At 38.6% G+C, this 19,180-nt stretch overlaps 1 long non-coding RNA gene across 3 annotated transcripts in view; it reads right to left on the reverse strand.

Annotated features, from left to right (window-relative positions):
* The window catches only part of LOC138991277 (uncharacterized), a 318,362-nt gene that overhangs the window by 243,997 nt on the left and 55,185 nt on the right, over positions 1-19,180 (reverse strand). For all 3 annotated transcript variants that reach the window (XR_011467297.1, XR_011467295.1, XR_011467296.1), the window contains exon 2: positions 14,549-14,689. This is a non-coding gene — a long non-coding RNA (uncharacterized lncRNA). The remainder of the gene's footprint in view (positions 1-14,548; positions 14,690-19,180) is intronic.

Below are 19,180 nucleotides of genomic sequence, written 5' to 3' on the forward strand. Positions count from 1 at the left end.
AGAACAGACAACACAGAAACACAAAGGATCATAAGAGACTACTATCAGCAATTATATGCCAATAAAATGGACAACGTGGAAGAAATGGACAAATTCTTAGAAAAGTACAACTTTCCAAAACTGAACCAGGAAGAAATAAAATATCTTAATAGACCCATCTCAAGGACAGAAATTGAAACTGTAATCAGAAATCTTCCAGCAAACAAAAGCCCAGGTCCAGACGGCTTCACAGCTGAATTCTACCAAAAATTTAGAGAAGAGCTAACACCTATCCTACTCAAACTCTTCCAGAAAATTGCAGAGGAGGGTAAACTTCCAAACTCATTCTATGAGGCCACCATCACCCTAATACCAAAACCTGATAAAGATCCCCCACACACAAAAAAGAAAACTACAGGCCAATATCACTGATGAACATAGATGCAAAAATCCTTAACAAAATTCTAGCAATTAGAATCCAACAACACATTAAAAAGATCATACACCATGACCAAGTGGGCTTTATCCCAGGGATGCAAGGATTCTTCAATATCCACAAATCAATCAATGTAATACACCACATTAACAAATTGAAAAATAAAAACCATATGATTATCTCAATAGATGCAGAGGAAGCCTTTGACAAAATTCAAATCCATTTATGATAAAAACTCTCCAGAAAGCAGGAATAGAAGGAACATACCTCAACATAATAAAAGCTATCTATGACAAACCCACAGCAAACATTATCCTCAATGGTGAAAAACTGAAATCATTTCCCCTAAAGTCAGGAACAAGACAAGGGTGCCCACTCTCACCACTACTATTCAACATAGTTTTGGAAGTTTTGGCCACAGCAATCAGAGCAGAAAAAGAAATAAAAGGAATCCAAATTGGAAAAGAAGAAGTAAAACCCTCACTGTTTGCAGATGACATGATCCTCTACACAGAAAACCCTAAAGACTCCACCAGAAAATTACTAGAGCTAATCAATGAATATAGTAAAGTTGCAGGATATAAAATCAACACACAGAAATCCCTTGCATTCCTATACACTAATAATGAGAAAATAGAAAGAAATTAAGGAAACAATTCCATTCACCATTGCAACGAAAAGAATAAAATACTTAGGAATATATCTACCTAAAGAAACTAAAGACCTATATATATAAAACTATAAAACACTGGTGAAAGAAATCAAAGAGGACACTAATAGATGGAGAAATATACCATGTTCATGAATCGGAAGAATCAATGTAATGAAACTGAGTATACTACCCAAAGAAATCTATAGATTCAATGCAATCCCTATCAAGCTACCAATGGTATTTCTCACAGAGCTAGAACAAATAATTTCACAATTTGTATGGAAATACAAAAAACCTCGAATAGCCAAAGCAATCCTGAGAAATAGAATGGAACTGGAGGAATCAACCTGCCTGACTTCAGGCTCTACTACAAAGCCACAGTCATCAAGACAGTATGGTACTGGCACAAAGACAGAAATATAGATCAATGGAACAAAATAGAAAGCCCAGAGATAAATCCATGCACCTATGGACATCTTATCTTTGACAAAGAAGGCAAGAATATACAGTGGAGAAAAGACAATCTCTTTAACAAGTGGTGCTGGGAAAACTGGTCAACCACTTGCAAAAGAATGAACCTTGAACACTTTCTAACACCATACACCAAAATAAACCCAAAATGGATTAAAGATCTAAACATAAGACCAGAAACTATAAAACTGCTAGAGGAGAACATAGGCAAAACACTCTCCGACATAAATCACAGCAGAATCCTCTATGACCCACCTCCCAGAATATTGGAAACAAAAGCAAAAATAAACAAATGGGACCTAATTAAACTTAAAAGCTTCTGCACAACAAAAGAAACTATAAGCAAGGTGAAAAGGCAGCCTTCAGAATGGGAGAAAATAATAGCAAATGAAGCAACTGACAAACAACTAATCTCAAAAATATACAAGCAACTCCTGCAGCTCAGTTCCAGAAAAATAAATGACCCAATCAAAAAAATGGGCCAAAGAACTAAATAGACATTTCTCCAAAGAAGACATACAGATGGCTAACAAACACATGAAAAGATGCTCAACATCACTCATTATCAGAGAAATGCAAATCAAAACCACTATGAGGTACCATTTCACGCCAGTCAGAATGGTTGCGATCCAAAAATCTACAAGCAATAAATGCTGGAGAGGGTGTGGAGAAAAAGGAACCCTCTTACACTGTTGGTGGGAATGCAAACTAGTACAGCCACTATGGAGAACAGTGTGGAGAGTCCTTAAAAAACTGGAAATAGAACTGCCTTATGATCCAGCAATCCCACTGCTGGGCATACACACCAAGGAAGCCAGAATTGAAAGAGACATGTGTACCCCAATGTTCCTCGTAGCACTGTTTATAATAGCCAGGACATGGAAGCAACCTAGATGTCCATCAGCAGATGAATGGATAAGAAAGCAGTGGTACATATACACAATGGAGTATTACTCAGCCATTAAAAAGAATACATTTGAATCAGTTCTAATGAGGTGGATGAAACTGGAGCCTATTATACAGAGTGAAGTAAGCCAGAAAGAAAAACACCAATACAGTATACTAATGCATATATATGGAATTTAGAAAGATGGTAACGACAACCCTGTATGTGAGACAGCAAAAGAGACACAGATGTATAGAACAGTCTTTTGGACTCTGTGGGAGAGGGAGAGGGTGGGGTGATTTGGGAGAATGGCATTGAAACATGTGTAATATCGTATAAGAAACGAATCGCCAGTCCAGGTTCAATGCAGGATACAGGATGCTTGGGGCTGGTGCACTGGGATGACCGAGAGGGATGGTATGGGGAGGGGGGTGGGAGTGGGGTTCAGGATGGGGAGCACGTGTACACCCATGGTGGATTCATGTTGATGTATGGCAAAACCAATACAATATTGTAAAGTAATTAACCTTCAATTAAAATAAATAAATTTAATAAAAAAATATTAAAAAGTGATGCTGTTTAAGTTCTGCTCTCAATATGTCAGCAAATTTGGAAAATTCACCAGTGGCCACAGGACTGGAAAAGATCAGTTTTCATTCCAATCCCAAAGAAAGGTAGTGCCAAAGAATGTTCCAATTATCACACAATTGTGCTCATTTCACATGCTAGCAAGATTATGCTCAAAATACTTCAGGCTACACTTCAGCAGTATGTGAACTGAGAACTTCCAGATGTACAAGCTGGGTTTTGATGAGGCAGAAGAACCAGAGATCAAATTGCCAACATTCATTGGATCATGGAGAAAACAAGGGAATTCCAGGAAAACATCTACTTCTGCTTCATTGACTACACTAAAGCCTTTGACTTTGTGGATCACAACAAACTGTGAAAAATTCAAGAGACAGGAATATCAGACCACATTACCTATCTCCTGAGAAATCTGTACATGGGTCAAGAAGCAACAGTTAAAACTGGACATGGAACAATGGACTGGTTCCAAACTGGTAAAGGAATATGTCAAAGCTGTATGTTGTCAGCCTGCTTATTTAACTTATATGCAGAGTTCATCATGCAAGATGCTGGACTGGATTAATCAAAAGCTGGAATCAAGATTGCCAGGAGAAATGTCAACAACCCTACCCCAGCTATGGAATCAGTAATTTCTCTAAGGAGTTCTGGTCCCCTTTAGTAAAGAATGATATGGTTTTTCCAATAGTTATGTATGGATGTGAGAGTTGGACCATAAAGAAAATTGAACACCAAAGAATTGATGCTTTCCAAATTGTGGTGCTGGAGAGAACTCTTGACAGTCCCCTGGACTGCAAGGAGATCAAACCAGTCAATCCTAAAGGAAATCAACCAATTTTCATTGGAAGGAGTGTTGCTGAAGCTCCAATACTTTCATCACCTGATGCGAAGAGCCGACTCATTGGAAAAGATCCTGATGATGGGAAAGATTGATGGCAAAAAGATAAGGGGGCAGCAGAGGATAAGGTGGTTAGCTAGCATCACCAACTCAATGGACATGAATTCAAGCAAACTCCAGGAGATAGTGGAGAGAGAAGAGCCTGGCATGCTACAGTCAATGGAGTCAAAAAGAGTCAGACATGACTTAACAACTGAACAAGCTTGGGGAATATCATCTTAATGAAATGATAAAACTAGAATCATTAGTAATGTGACAAATCAGTTACATGCTCTTTGACAAGATGCAATGAGAAGAATGCAGCATCACTTCTATGCTATGCCTGAGAAAAATAAAACTGGATACTCTCCCAAAAAAACAAAAACAAAAACAAAAACAATTCTGTAATCCCTCAAAGTACCAAGATCCTGAAAGTCAAGAAAAGAAGACCAAAGATAGAGGCAAACTAAAGAGACACAACTAAACGCAGTGTGTAATTCTGAACTGGATCCTTTCCTTATAAAGACATCACTGGGACACTGACTGAAACCTCAGTGAAAGGATAAGATAGGATGGTATTAATAGCATATGTCAGTATTAGTTTCCTGATTTTGATGGTTGCTGTGGTTATACAGGGGAATATCCTCATTTGTTAAGAGTACAATCTAGCTTTAAAGTATGATAGGGGCATCCTGTCAAAACTTACTCTCAAATGTTTCAGAAAAAAATTGATTTGTTGTAACTTTTATGTAAGTTCAAGATAGAATCAACATTTTAAACTTCACACTACCATATATAAAATAGATTACTAATAAGGACCTACTGTATAGCACAGGAGGCTCTACTCAATATCCTGTAATGACCTATACAATGACCAAAGAATCTAGAGAAGAGTGAATATATGTATAACTGACTCACTTTGCTATACAGCAGAAACAAAGACTATATTGTAAACTAACTATAGTTCAATTAAAATTTTTACTAAAAGAAGGACATCAAAGAATTTTTATAATAAATGGTGAATTGGTTATACCACATGTTCTGGGCTGGTAAGGGTCCCCCTGAAAAAGGCAGATAGTGGAGTCTCTCCTGGGTGATGGAATAGGGAAGGGTACAGGACATGAGTGCAGCAAAGGTGGAGAGCTTGTCCCAGCACACCCTACCCAAGCTGGAGACTGAGGGAATGATGCATCTATGCATCCTCATAGCAGAGATGTCCTGATGAGTGTGCATGGCAGTGCTTTCTAGTTCTGAGTCATCAGGTAAAGTCAGCTTCCTCTGCTCTTCTCAGTATAAATGGTTTTTTAAGAATAAGCCCTTCCCCTCTAGAGTCCATTCCCATGTAGATGAGCCTCTAGAAGTTGGTAGGGGAAGGGAAACAAGTCTGGGTTTGGAACGTTAAAACCTGGTTTGACCTTGGGCCCTTGGGGCATCCTCCCTTCCCACCTCACTGCTTGCTCTGAGCATCAGATGAGATAGTTATGAAAACTCCTTAGAAAGGGCTGTGGCAATGCTAGTATCACCATGGCTCCTCACTATCTGAGCTCACATGAGGAAAATTAAGAAGGTGAGGGGGTTTTTTTGTTTGTTTTTTGCCTCTATTTTCCTTTTCTTTATTACTTGTCATCTTTTGAAACTACCTTTGATCCAGCATTCTCAGCAGCTCACTTATTACCCTGTTTTGACCCATTTGCATGTATCTTTTCTGTCTTTCTATCAAAATACTAATTGCTCAGCCAACAGAGGAAATTGTGGATCTCAATCACACACATACTATGTGCTGAGCCAGTAGGAGCAATAAAAAAGATTACATGCACGCTCAGTTTCTAAGTCGAGTCCGACTCTTTGAGACCCCATGGATGTAGCCCACCAGGCTTTTCTGTCCATGGAATTGTCTAGGTAAGAATATTGGAGTGGGTTGCCATTTCCTACTTCAGAAATCTTCCTGACCCAGGGATCAAACCCATGTTTCTTGAGTCTCCTGCCTTGGCAAGCGGATTGTCTACCACTAGCAACACCTGGGAAGCCCAATGCTATGCTAAAATTATGAAGCTGTGGAGATGGGGTAGTTGCATGCAGCAAAAGACCTTATTCCTAGTAGAAAAGAAGGGTGAGGAAGAGAAGGGGGCACTGGAGAAAAAAAGCAGAAATCACTGAGTGTTTTATTACCCAAAAGACCTCAAATGTAAGACCTTAAATAATAATAATAAACTTTTAAAAGTAACCTTAAATAATCTAAAGCCTTAAATAATAATAAAAACTTAAATAAGCTGCCTGAGAGACAGCTTTGCCCATGGCAAAACCTATTCACATGTAAGGTGTGTGATATATTTACTGAAAGAACAGGCATCTGAGGTTTGGGTTAGCATGGAAGGAATAACATTGGTTTTATTGGTTTAACCAAGTGAACACTAATAACCACTCACTCATACACAAATATTCACAGAACTATCAAGCTGGGACTAACACGCAGGGTTTCAGGGACTATATCCAACTTCATCATGTTCATGATGTCAACTTGGTTTTGGATCAACATGTTCAGGGTTAGTACTGTATGGCCTTGTTGCGTGTATCTGTGCTTAGTCGCTCAGTTGTGTCTGACTCTTACAACCCCATAGACTATAGCTGTAGCCTGCCAGGCTCCTCTGTCCATGGGATTCTCCAGGCAAGAATACTAGAGTGGGTTGCCATTTCCTTCCTCAGGGGATCTTCTCAACCCAGGAACTGAACCCTGGACTTTTGAATTGCAGGCAGATTCTTTACCAAATGAGCTATGAGGGAAGTCTTGTTACTCCTATATAAAAACACCTATTTAGAGCTATGTGAGTTTCCCACTGGGTGAAAGTGAAAAGAGCATTGAAGAGACTGATCAAGAATGCCCTTATGTGTTTGTTTTTCCCTTTCTCAGAGGAATAAATAGCAGTGTCTGGAAAGTCAGAGTGAAAAATAGCATGACTAAGACCACCACCATAGCATGACTAGGAGGGAGGGAACACAGCTCCACCCATCATGACAAAATTGGATTAAAGATTTACTGAGCATGGTCCTGCCCTTCAGAACAAGACCCAGTTTTCCCCTCAGTCAGTCTCTCCTATCAGGAAGCTTCCATGAGCCTCTTATCCTTCTCAATCAGAGGGAAGACCGACTGAAATCCACAATCACAGATAACTAACCAATCTGATCATGTGGACCACAGCCTTGTTTAACTCAGTGAAACTATGAGCCATGCCCTGTAAGGCCACCCAAGATGGACGGGTCATGGTGGAGAGGTCTGACAAAATGTGGTCCACTGGAGAAGGGAATGGCAAACCACTTCAGTATTCTTGCCTTGAGAACCCCATGAACAGAATGAAAAGGCAAAAAGATAGGACACTGAAAGATGAACTCCCCAGTTTGGTAGGTGCCCAATATGCTACAGGAGATCAGTGGAGAAATAACTCCAGAAACAATGAAGAGATGGAGCCAAAGCAAAAACAATACCCTGTTCTGCCTGTGACTGGAGATGGAAGTAAAGTCCAATGCTGTAAGGAGCAATAATGCATAGGAACCTGGAATGTTAGGTCCATGAATCAAGGCATGTTGCTGCTGCTGCTAAGTTGCTTCAGTTGTGTCCAGCTCTGTTCGACCCCATAGACGGCAGCCCACCAGGCTCTGCCATCCCTGGGACTCTCCAGGCAAGAACACTGGAGTGGGTTGCCATCAAGGCATGTTGGGAGTGGTCAAATAGGAGATGGCAAGAGTGAACGTTGACATTTTAGGAATCAGATAACTAAAATCGACTAGAATGGTTGAATTTAACTCAGATAACCATTATATCTACTACTGCAGGCAGGAATCCCTTAGAAGAAATGGAGTAGCCATCATGGTCAACAAAAGAGTCCAAAATGCATTACTTGGATGCAATCTCAAAAACGACAGAATGATCTCTGTTCGTTTCCAAGGCAAACCATTCAATATAACAGTAATCCAAGTCTATGCTCCAACCAGTAATGCTGAAGAAGCTGAAGTTGAATGGTTCTTTGAAGAGCTTTTAGAACTAACACCCAAAAAAGATGTCCTTTTCATTATAGGGGACTGGAATGTAAAAGTAGGAGTCAAGAAACACCTGGAGTAACAGGCAAATTTGGCCTTGGAATACAGAATGAAGCAGGGCAAAGACTAATAGAATTTTGCCAAGAGAATGCACTGGTCATAGCCAACACCCTCTTCCAACAACACAAGAGAAGACTCTACACATGGACATCACCAGATGGTCAACACTGAAATCAGATTGATTATATTCTTTGCAACCAAAGATGGAGAAGCTCTATACAGTCAGCAAAAACAAGACCAAGAGCTGACTGTGGCTCAGATCATGAACTCCTTATTGCCAAATTCAGACTGAAATTGAAGAAAGTAGGGAAAACCACTAGACCATTCAGGCATGACCTAAATCAAATCCCTTATGATTATACAGTGGAAATGAGAAATAGATTTAAGGGACTAGATCTGATAGACAGAGTGCCTGATGAACTATGGATGGAGGTTTGTGACATTGTAGAGGAGACAGGGAGCAAGACCATCCCCAAGAAAAAGAAATGCAAAAAAGCAAAATGGCTGTCTGAGGAGGCCTTACAAATAGTTTTGAAAAGAAGAGAAGCTAAAAACAAAGGAGAAAAGGAAAGATATACCAATTTGAATGCAGAGTTCCAAAGAATAGCAAGGAGAAATAAGAAAGCCTATCTCAGTGATCAGTACAAAGAAATAGAGGAAAACAATAGAATGGGAAAAACCACGGATCTCTTCAAGGAAATTAGGAGAACCAAGGGAACATTTCATGCAAGGGTGGGCTCAATAAAGGACAGAAATGGTATGGACCTAAGAGAAGCAGAAGATATTAAGAAGAGGTGGCAAGAATACACAAAAGAACTGTACAAAAAAGATCTTCACAACACAGATAGTCATAATGGTGTGATCACTCACCTAGAGCCAGACATCCTGGAATGTGAAGTAAAGAGGGCCTTAGGAAGCACCACTACAAACAAAGCTAGTAGAGGTGATGGAATTCCAGTTGAGCTATTTCAAATCCTGCAAGATCATGCTGTGAAAGCGCTGCACTCAATATGCCAGCAAATTTGGAAAACTCAGCAGTGGCCACAGGACTGGAAAAGGTCAATTTTCATTCCAATCCCAAAGAAAGGCAATGTCAAAGAATGCTCAAACTACCGCACAATTGTACTCATCTCACACGCTAACAAAGTAATGCTCAAATTTCTCCAAGCCAGGCTTCAGCAACATGTGAACTGTGAACTTCCAGATGTTCAAGCTGGTTTTAGAAAAGGCAGGGGAACCAGAGATCAAATTGCAAACATCTGCTGGATCATCGAAAAAGCAAGAGAGTTCCAGAAAAACATCTATTTTTGCTTTATTGACTATGCCAAAGCCTTTGACTGTGTGGATCACAATCAACTGTGGAAAATTCTGAAAGAGATGGGAATACCAGACTACCTGACCTGCCTCTTGAGAAACCTATATGCAGATCAGAAAGCAACAGTTAGAACTGGACATGGAACAACAGACTGGTTCCAAATAGGAAAAGGAGTATGTCAAGGCTGTATATTGTCACCCTGCTTATTTACCTTATATGCAGAGTACATCATGAGAAACTCTGGGGTGGATGAAGCACAAACTGGAATCAAGATTGGCAGGAGAAATATCAATAACCTCAGATATGCACATAACACCATCCTTAAGGCAGAAAGCGAAGAATTAAAGAGCCTCTTGATGAAAGTGAAAGAGGAGAGTGAAATAGTTGGCTTAAAGCTCAACATTCAGAAAACTAAGATCATGGCATCTGGTCCCATCACTTCATGGAAAATAGATGTGGAAACAGTGGAAACAGTGTCAGACTTTATTTTTGGGGGCTCCAAAATCACTGAAGATGGTGACTGCAGCCATGAAATTAAAAGATGCTTACTCTTTGGCAGGAAAGTTATGAGCAACCTAGACAGCATATTAAAAAGCAGAGACATTACTTTGCCAACAAAAGTCCATCTAGTCAAGGCCAAGGTTTTTCAGTAGTCATGTATAGATGTGAGAGTTGGACTATAAAGAAAGCTGAGCACTGAAAAATTGATTTTTCTGACCTGCGGTGTTGGAGAAGACTCTTGAGAGTCCCTTGGACTGCAAGGAGATCCAACCTGTTCATCCTAAAGGAGATCAGTCCTGAGTGTTCATTGGAAGGACTGATGTTGAAGCTGAAACTCCAATACTTTGGCCACCTGATGCAAAGAGCTGACTCAATTGAAAAGAACCTGATGCTGAGAAAGATTGAAGGTAGGAGGAGAAGGGAACAACAGAGGATGAGATGGTTGGATGGTATCACCAACTCAATGGACATGAGTTTGGGTAAACTCCAGGAGGTGGTGAGGGACAGGGAAGCCTGGCATGCTGCAGTCCTTGGGGTTGCAAAGAGTGGGACACCACTGGGCAACTGAACTGACTGACTGACTGAAGATGACCACAGGACTTCTTTGGTGGTCCAGTGGATAAGAACCTGCCTGCCAATGCAGGGGACGTGGGTTTGATCCCTGGCCTGGGAAGATTTCACATGCTGTGAACAGCTAAGCCTGTGTGCTGCAACTACAGACAACCGTATTATTATTAGAGACTGTGCTCTGCAACAAGAGAAGCATGTGCACTGCAAGTAGAAACCCCCCACCCACTGCAACTAGAGAAAACCCGTGCCCAGCAACAAAGACCCAGTGCAGCCAAAAATAAGTAAATAAAATACATTAAAAAAAAAAAAGACCAGCACAATATCTTCCTGGGACTTTCTTGCTCTTCATATTTGGCTAAGAATTTTACCATCTGAGCCATGATCCACCAACCCTTTCCTGGCAGCCCCCTGCCTCCCATAAAAGCCAGCTGTCTGCTCAGCTAAAAGCAGCCATGCTGAGGGCCTCTTTGCCAGTATCTGCGAAACCTTCACAATGTATTCTCTCCCTATTTGTAGGTTAAAGTGAATAATCTCAGCACAGAGGATAGTCTTCATTTATATTTGGTTATTTAGACATAAGCAACGGTAGTAGTATTTTTTAATAACAATAATAAATATATTATGCAATTCTTATGTGCTAGATTCTATGCATTATCTTCTTTAATTCTTATAAAACCTAGAAGTTATCTAATATCATTCCCATTTTACAGATAAGAAACTGAGACTTGGAAGAATTATGCAACTTGCCCAAATTACAGAGCTAATAAAAGGCAGAACTGAGTTTTATTTGGTTAAAATTAAAGCTCTCATTCTTAACCACTATTTTACTAAGCTAATTCTAACATATTTTATTCAAATATGCAATAATATTTGGAAGCAATAACTATTTTATTTCTATTTTTTAATTGGAGAAAAACTGCTTTACAATGCTGTACAACTGTAAATAATAAGTCTAAAATAATTTTGAAATCTAAAGTTAAAAAAAATCACAAAGTATCTTAAAATTATTGCAATGGAAGCAATAACTTTAAAATACTTTGTGATTTTTCTTAACTTTTGATTTCAAAATAATTTCAGATTTATTATTTTCCAGTTACAAAGATAGCACAGAGAATTCTCATATACCCTTCATTCAGCTTCCCTTAATGTCATATTACATAAGCATATTACATTTATTGAAACCAGAAATTAGCATTGATTCAAGACTGTTAACTAGAGACTTTATTCAGATTTCTCCAGTTGTTTTTTTTTTTTTAACTTGTTCCCATTTTTAGATCCAATTCATTTAGTCATTAGTCTATAACAGTTTTTCAGACTTTCCTCGTTTCTCATGACTGACACTGGTAGAGTATGCCTCAGGTATTTTGTAGAATGTCCCTCTGTTGGAGTTTTTCTGAGGCTTTCTCATGACTATAATTTTTTTTTTCTTATGAGGTTATGCATTTAGAAGATGAAGAATAGAACAAGGTGAAGTGACATTTTCATTGTATTATCAGCAATACACGATATCAAGGAGACTTTTTACTGGTGATGTTAACTTGACCACTTGGTAGGGTGGTATCTTCCAGGTTTCGTCATTGTAAAGTGATTATTTTTCTCAGCTCATATTCTATTCATTTGAAGCTTGTCACTAAGTTCAACCCATACTCAAACCTCCACTTCCTGGAGAAAAGGGTATCAAAAAATTTGTGGCCATATGTTAAAACCACCATGGCAATTCATATTTGGGGCAGTTACTTTGAAACTGCAAGTATTCTCTTTCTCCTTAAAGTTTTACCCGCTAATTTTAGTACCCATCAATAGACTCCGCCTGCACCAATAATTGCTCTGGTGTTGTAATGGTGATTTTGTATTTCTCTCATTATTTCTGCATTTATTTATTTATTTATTTTATAACACATAACTTAATTTTTTTATTTTTTAAAATTTTTATTTTATTTTTAACTTTACAATATTGTATTGGTTTTTGCCATATATCAACATGAATCTGCTATTTCTGCATTTATTATTTGCAATTCTTCTGTAAGGAAGATTTGTTCATTCTTCCTCAGTTATTTATTTATTCCATCATTTATATCAAGATACATAAATTAGGTTTATATAAAATTAGTATACATAAACTGCATATTATAGGTTCTTAGGTATTTATTAATTCATTTAAACATGTTATCTAGAAATAATTTTAGATTTACAGAAAAGTTGCAAAAGAATTCCCATATATCCCTCACCCAGTTTCAATTTCCCCTAACACAACTAACTTAAATTACTATGGCATATTTACCAAAACTAATAAACTAGTATTTGTATCACTATTAACTAAATTCCATACTCTATTTGGATTTTATCAGTTTTCTTGTTAATGTCTTTTGCTGTTCAAGGAGCCCATCTTGGATGCCATATTACGTTTTATTGTCATTTTTCCTTTAGTCTTTCTTAGTCTGTGATGGTTCCTTTCTCCCTCATCCTTTTCAGGAAGATTATGTCATGTATCTGTATTTGTTTAACACAGTCTGTGTTCTATTCCAGGATCTCTTCAACATCCTACTTGATTTTTCAAAAATTTGCATAAAATGAAGTTTACTCTTTGTGATGCACACTACTAGAGGTTTTATCAAAAGCACAGAGTACCTTTATCTGCCACTGCAGTACCATACAGACTAGGTTCATCATCCTTAAAATTCCCTTCTGCTGTCCATCTGTGGTCATGCACGCATGCTAAGTTGCTTCAGTCATATCTGACTCTGTGCAACCCTGTGAACTCTAGCCTATCTGGTCACAGAAAACCTAAGAGCTTACTGCCAAATCTGGTGTCTTGTAGACTTTTTGCTTATGTTTTGTTTCTTAGACTTTTATAGTTTGATATCTTCTCTTTAGATTTATGATCCATTCCAAATTAAGTATTATGTATTGTGTGAGTTAAGGGTCAAGGTTACTTTTGCAGGAAAGTAAGAGTTGCTCAGTAGTGTCTAACACTTTGTGAGCCCATGGACTATATAGTCCATGGAATTCTCCAGGCCAGAATACTGGCGTGGGTAGCCTTTTTCTTCTCCAGGGGATCTTTCCAACCCAGGGATTGAACCCAAGTCTCCTGCATTGCAGGCAGATTCTTTACCAGCTGAACTCCCAGGAAAGCCCAATATTACTTTTGCATAAGGATAACCAATTGCTCTAGGACTGCTCGTTAAAAAGTTTATACTTTCCTTATTGAATGGGTTAATATCTTTTATTGAAAATCAGTTAACCCTATTAACCATCTGACTTCATTACTGTAGCTTTATGGTTATAGTTTTATAGCTATATAATTCTTAAAATCTGAGTACTGTAACTTTGTTCTTCATTTAAAAAATTGTCTTGGTTATTCTGGGTCTCTTGCATTTACATGGAAATTTCAGAATCAGCTTTCAGTTTCAATAAAAAAAAAACTTGATAAGATTTTGATTGTGATTACATTGAATCTACATATAGATTTTTGAGTAACTGATATCTTTAAAATATTGTATCTTTTGAATCATGAACATGATATATCTGTCTAGTCATTTATGTCTCTTTTAATTTCCCCAAGAACAAAATATTTCTTGAAGACAAAACAGTAAGAGTGATAAAGTCCACACAGCAAAGCTACAGGATTTAGTACTACCTAAGGCAGATTAATGTGGTGACAAGTAGCATTTTATATATTTCAGAATCCTCTCAGGAAAATGAAATTTAGTAACTGACATCATAATGATAACCTAAGGTTACCAAGTGAATATTAAATGCTATCCAGTATATTATTTAACACGGCAAAACAGCATATATTTTTAAAGAGATCTTTTAATTAATAGTGATAAAAATAAAGTGTGGTGCTTAAAGAAATAAGTTCCCATTAAATGGAAAATTTACTGAAAAAGAAATACTTCATTTCCAATAGCACCAAAAGACTGAAACATAAAGCATAAAGACTAAAACATAAAGGATAAATGACTCCCTTTATCTAGATATTTATAGAAGTAAAATAGGTAGGCCAGGTTTCTCCTTCTGCCTGGGTATCTCCCTGAGAGAGACACAAGGAGTTTTTCTTTCACTATATACTCAGGGCTTTGCAGGATGTTGTTTGATCTTGTTTGTGACTTCAAAAAGTGGCTGACAATGTGCGAGTGGCTCTAAGAATTTCCCACAAGAAATGCAATGTTTTCTCTTACCTAAAAATAAAGGAAGCCTTGGTTTTCTTGTAGATAGACTTCAGTTTCTTAGAGAAGAGATGAAAACTGTCAGGTTTATTTTCTTTTTCTCACAATACGAGGTAAATCTTCCTTGGCCTTACAGCTTTGGTGGTTGGAGACCTAATCAACACAGACAAGAGAGATTAAAGGAGAACAGTAAAAGAATTTTCATCATTTTACACAATTGCTTCATGAGTCATGCTTTTCTATGATTTGATGCTGAATACTCCCTCAGGATATTGGAGCCTAGTTAAATACTTGAAGTATTCCACTCAATCAGGGATGAAAGGACCAAGCATGGCCTCAAGACCTGTTTCACATTAAGTACTGTAGGTCCAGCCCCAGAAGAGTATTTGGAGAGAACTAGCAGTGGGAAAAAAAAAAAAAAATTGTTAATAATTCCTTCTAGCTCAAAAAATTATTATTTTTTCTGGAAGATTGTATTGGCTTATAATATTATCACTGAAAAGGCTGAATATGAGAAGAAGGAGAAATGTGGAAGATGAAAACTACCATTTAGTGTTGATAAAGACTTATTATTTTTTGAAAAACATCATTCTGAATCCTGGAAGTCAATGACCTTTTAATCAGTTCTCTATTCCTTGCTAGCACAGAAATAGTGTCTCTTGTGTCTCCTCCATTATAGGTAGATTCTTCACCTGCTGAGCCCTCAGGGAGGCCCAAAATCTCAATACAAGACATTTTTTTTCTGCCATGGTGATTTGGACCTATGCATATTTCTTATTACATTTTGCCCAGAAAAATGTAACAAACAGCTTTTTGTCAATATTAACAAAACATAACATTTTTCAATAATGAACATGATTCAGTCTTTTTGTAATTAATATATTTAATGTCCGATGGGGAGCAATTCATTTGGCATTATGTGAGGTGGGGATCTCTAAAATCAAGAGTACCTAAAATAAACTGTAGATCTTAAAAAGACTATCTTATTTAGTTACTGGGTGGGGGATAACCTCTTCCAATAACACAAGACACGACTCTACATATCGGCATTACCAAATGGTCAATCCAAAATCAGACTGATTATATTCTTTGCAGCCAAAGATGGAGAAACTCTATACAATCAGCAAAAACAGGACCGGGAGCTGACTGTGGCTCAGATCATGAACTCCTTATTGCCAAATTCAGGTTTAAGTTGAAGAAAGTAGGAAAAATTAGTAGGCCATATAGGTATGACCTAAACCAAATCCTTATGATTATAAAGTGAAAATGACAAATAGATTGAAGGGATTAGGTTTGATAGACAGTGCCTGAAGAGCTATGGACACAGGTTTGTAATATTGTACAGGAGGTAGTGATCAAGACCACTCCAAGAAAAGAAATGCCGGAAGGTAAAAGTTGTCTGAGGAGGCCTTACAAATAGCTGAGAAAAGGAGAGAAGCAAGAGGCAAAGGAGAAAGGGAAAGATATACCCAAATGAATACAGAGTTCCAAAGAATAGCAAGGAGAAATAAGAAAGTCTTCAATGAAGGACAGAAATGTTAAGAAACTAACAGAAGCAGAGGAGATTAGGAGGAGGTGGCAAGAATACACAGAACTGTACAAAAAAAGGTTTAATGACCTGGATACCCATGATGGTGTGATCACTCATTTAGAGCCAGACATTCTGGAGTGTGAAGTCAAGTAGGTCTTGAAGTGAAGTCTCTCAGTCATGTCCAACTCTTTGCAACCCCATGGACTGTAATCTACCACGCTCCTCCATCCATGGGATTTTCTAGCCAAGAGTATTGGAGTGGGTTGCCATTTCCTTCTTCAGAGGATCTTCCTGACCCAGGGATCGAACCCAGGTCTCCCGCATTGTAGGCAAATGCTTTACCATCTGAGCCACCAGGGAAGTTCAAGTAGGTGTTAGGAAGCATTATTACCAACAAAGCTAGTGGAGGTGATGGAATTCCAGCTAAGCTACTCAAAATCCTTAAAGGTGATATTTTAAAGTGTTCCACTCAATATGCCAGCAAATTTGGAAAATTCAGCTGTGGCCACAGGACTGGAAAAATGTCAGTTTTCATTCCAATCCCAAAGAAGAGCAATACCAAAGAATGTTCAACATACAATTGCTTTCGTTTCATATGCTAGCAAGAGTATGCTCAAAATCCTTCAAGGTAGGCTTCAGCAGTACATGAACTGAGAACTTTCAGATGTACAAGCTGGATTTAGAAAAGGCAGAGGAACCAGAGATCAAATTGCCAATATCCCTTGGATCATAGAAAAAGCAAGGGAATTCCAGAAAAATATCTACTTTTGTGTTATTGACTATGCTAAAATCTTTGACTATATGGATGACAAAAAACTGTGGAAAATTCTGAAAGAGATGGGAATACCAGACCACCTGACCTGCCTTCTGAGAAACCTGTATGTAGGTCAAGAAGAAATAGTTAGAACTGGACATGAAACAACAGACTGGTTCCAAATTGGGAAAGGAGTATGTCAAGGCTGTATACTGTTATCCTGCTTATCTAACTTATATGCACAGTATATCATGCAAAATGCCAGGCTGGATGAATCACAAGCTGGAATCAAGATTGCCAGGAGAAACATCAATAATTTCAGATATACAGATGACGCCACCCTTATGGCAGTAAGCAAAGAGGACCTAAAGTGCCTCTTGAGGAAGGTGAAAGAAGAGAGTGAGTAAACTGGCTTAAAACTCAATACTCAAAAACTAAGATTGTGGCATCTGGTCCCATAACTTCATGGCAAATAAATGGGGGAAAAATGGAAACAGTGACAGGTCTTCTTTTCTTGGGCTCCAAAAACAGAGCAGCCATGAAATTAAAAGATGCTTGCTTCATGGAATAAAGCTATTACAAACCTAGACATCATATTAAAAAGCAGAGACATCACTTTGTTGACAAAGGTCCCTGTAGTCAAAGCTATGGTTTTTCCAGTGGTCATGTACAGATATGAGAATAAAAAGGCTGAACACTGAAGAACTGATGTTTTCAAACCATGGTGCTGGAGAAGCTTTTGAGAGTCCCTTGGACTGCAAGGAAATCAAACCAATCAATCCTAAAGGAAATCAACCCTGAATATTCATAGGAAGGACTGATGATGAAGTTGAAGCTCCAATACTTTGGTCACTTGATGGGAAGAGCTGACTATTTGAAAAGACCCTAATGCTGGGAAAGGTTGACGGGCAGGAAAAGAAGGGGTGACAGAGGACGAGATGGTTGGATGGCATCTTTAACTCAATGACCATGAGTTTGAGCAAACTCTGGGATATAGTGAAGGACAAGGAACCCTGGCAGGCTGCAGTCCTTGGGGTTGCTAAGAGTCGGACTGAGCTAATGAACAACAGCTAAAATACCCAATAGATGCTATTTAAAGTTACTCTAATATATCACAATCATAAAAAGCCTATGACATTTGTTTTGGTTTGTTTGTTACAGTCATGTCTCTACCCCTACACAGCCATTACTTTATTCTATGATCATTGCAGGTAGAACTAGTGTCTCTGCCTTTCTTTTTTTTCTTGTAGCCATGGAGTTCTGTTTCTAAAATACATCTTTTATTATGTCATGTGCTGCAAGGGCACAGGGGGGCCAAGAGGAACTACTCCCCGAGGGCAGCGGTGAGGAGATACGCATATCAATAACCTCAGATATGTAGATGACACCACCCTTACGGCAGAAAGTGAAGAGGAACTAAAGAGCTTCTTGATGAAAGTGAAAGAGGAGAGTGAAAAAGTTGGCTTAAAGCTCAACATTCAGAAAACTAAGATTATGGCATCTAGTCCCATCATTTCATGGGAAATAGATGGGGAAACAGTGGAAACAGTGGCAGACTTTATTTTTTTAGGCTCCAAAATCACTGTAGATGGCGACTGCAGCCATGAAATTAAAAGACGCTTCCTCCTTGGAAGGAAAATTATGACCAACCTAGATAGCATATTGAAAAGCAGAGACATTACTGAACTGTGGTGTTGGAGAAGACTCTTGAGAGTCCCTTGGACTGCAAGGAGATCCAACCAATCCATTCTAAAGGAGATCAGCCCTGGGTGTTCTTTGGAAGGAATGATGCTAAAGCTGAAACTCCAGTACTTTGGCCACCTCATGTGAAGAGTTGACTCATTGGAAAAGACTCTGATGCTGGGAGGGATTGAGAGCAGGAGGAGAAGGGGACAACAGAGGATGAGATGGCTGGATGGCATCACCGACTCGATGGACGTGAGTCTAAGTGAACTCCGGGAGTTGGTGATGGACAGGGAGGCCTGGCGTGCTGCGATTCATGGGGTCACAAAGAGTCAGACATGACTGAGCGACCGAACTGAACTGATGTCACGTGCTAAGTTACTTCAGTCATGTCCAACTCTGTGATCCCATGGACTATAGCCCACCAAGCTCGTCTCTCCATGGGATTCTCCAGGCAAGAATACTGGAATGGGTTGCTATGCCCTCCTTTTATTATGTCATAGATCTGCTCAAAAACACATAGCGCGTCAAGGAAGAGGAATTGTTTAAGATGAGTCTCAAAGAATAATCCAGAGAATAGCAGACTGGCAGGTCAGGAAATGGGCATACCTGAAAAGCACCCTACATTACGATACCAAATGGCTTGCTACTTTCAGGAGCTTCTAAGTAACTGGCT

This window comes from Bos mutus, chromosome 16 (assembly GCF_027580195.1).
Source record: "Bos mutus isolate GX-2022 chromosome 16, NWIPB_WYAK_1.1, whole genome shotgun sequence".
Classification (NCBI taxonomy): Eukaryota; Metazoa; Chordata; class Mammalia; order Artiodactyla; family Bovidae; genus Bos; species Bos mutus.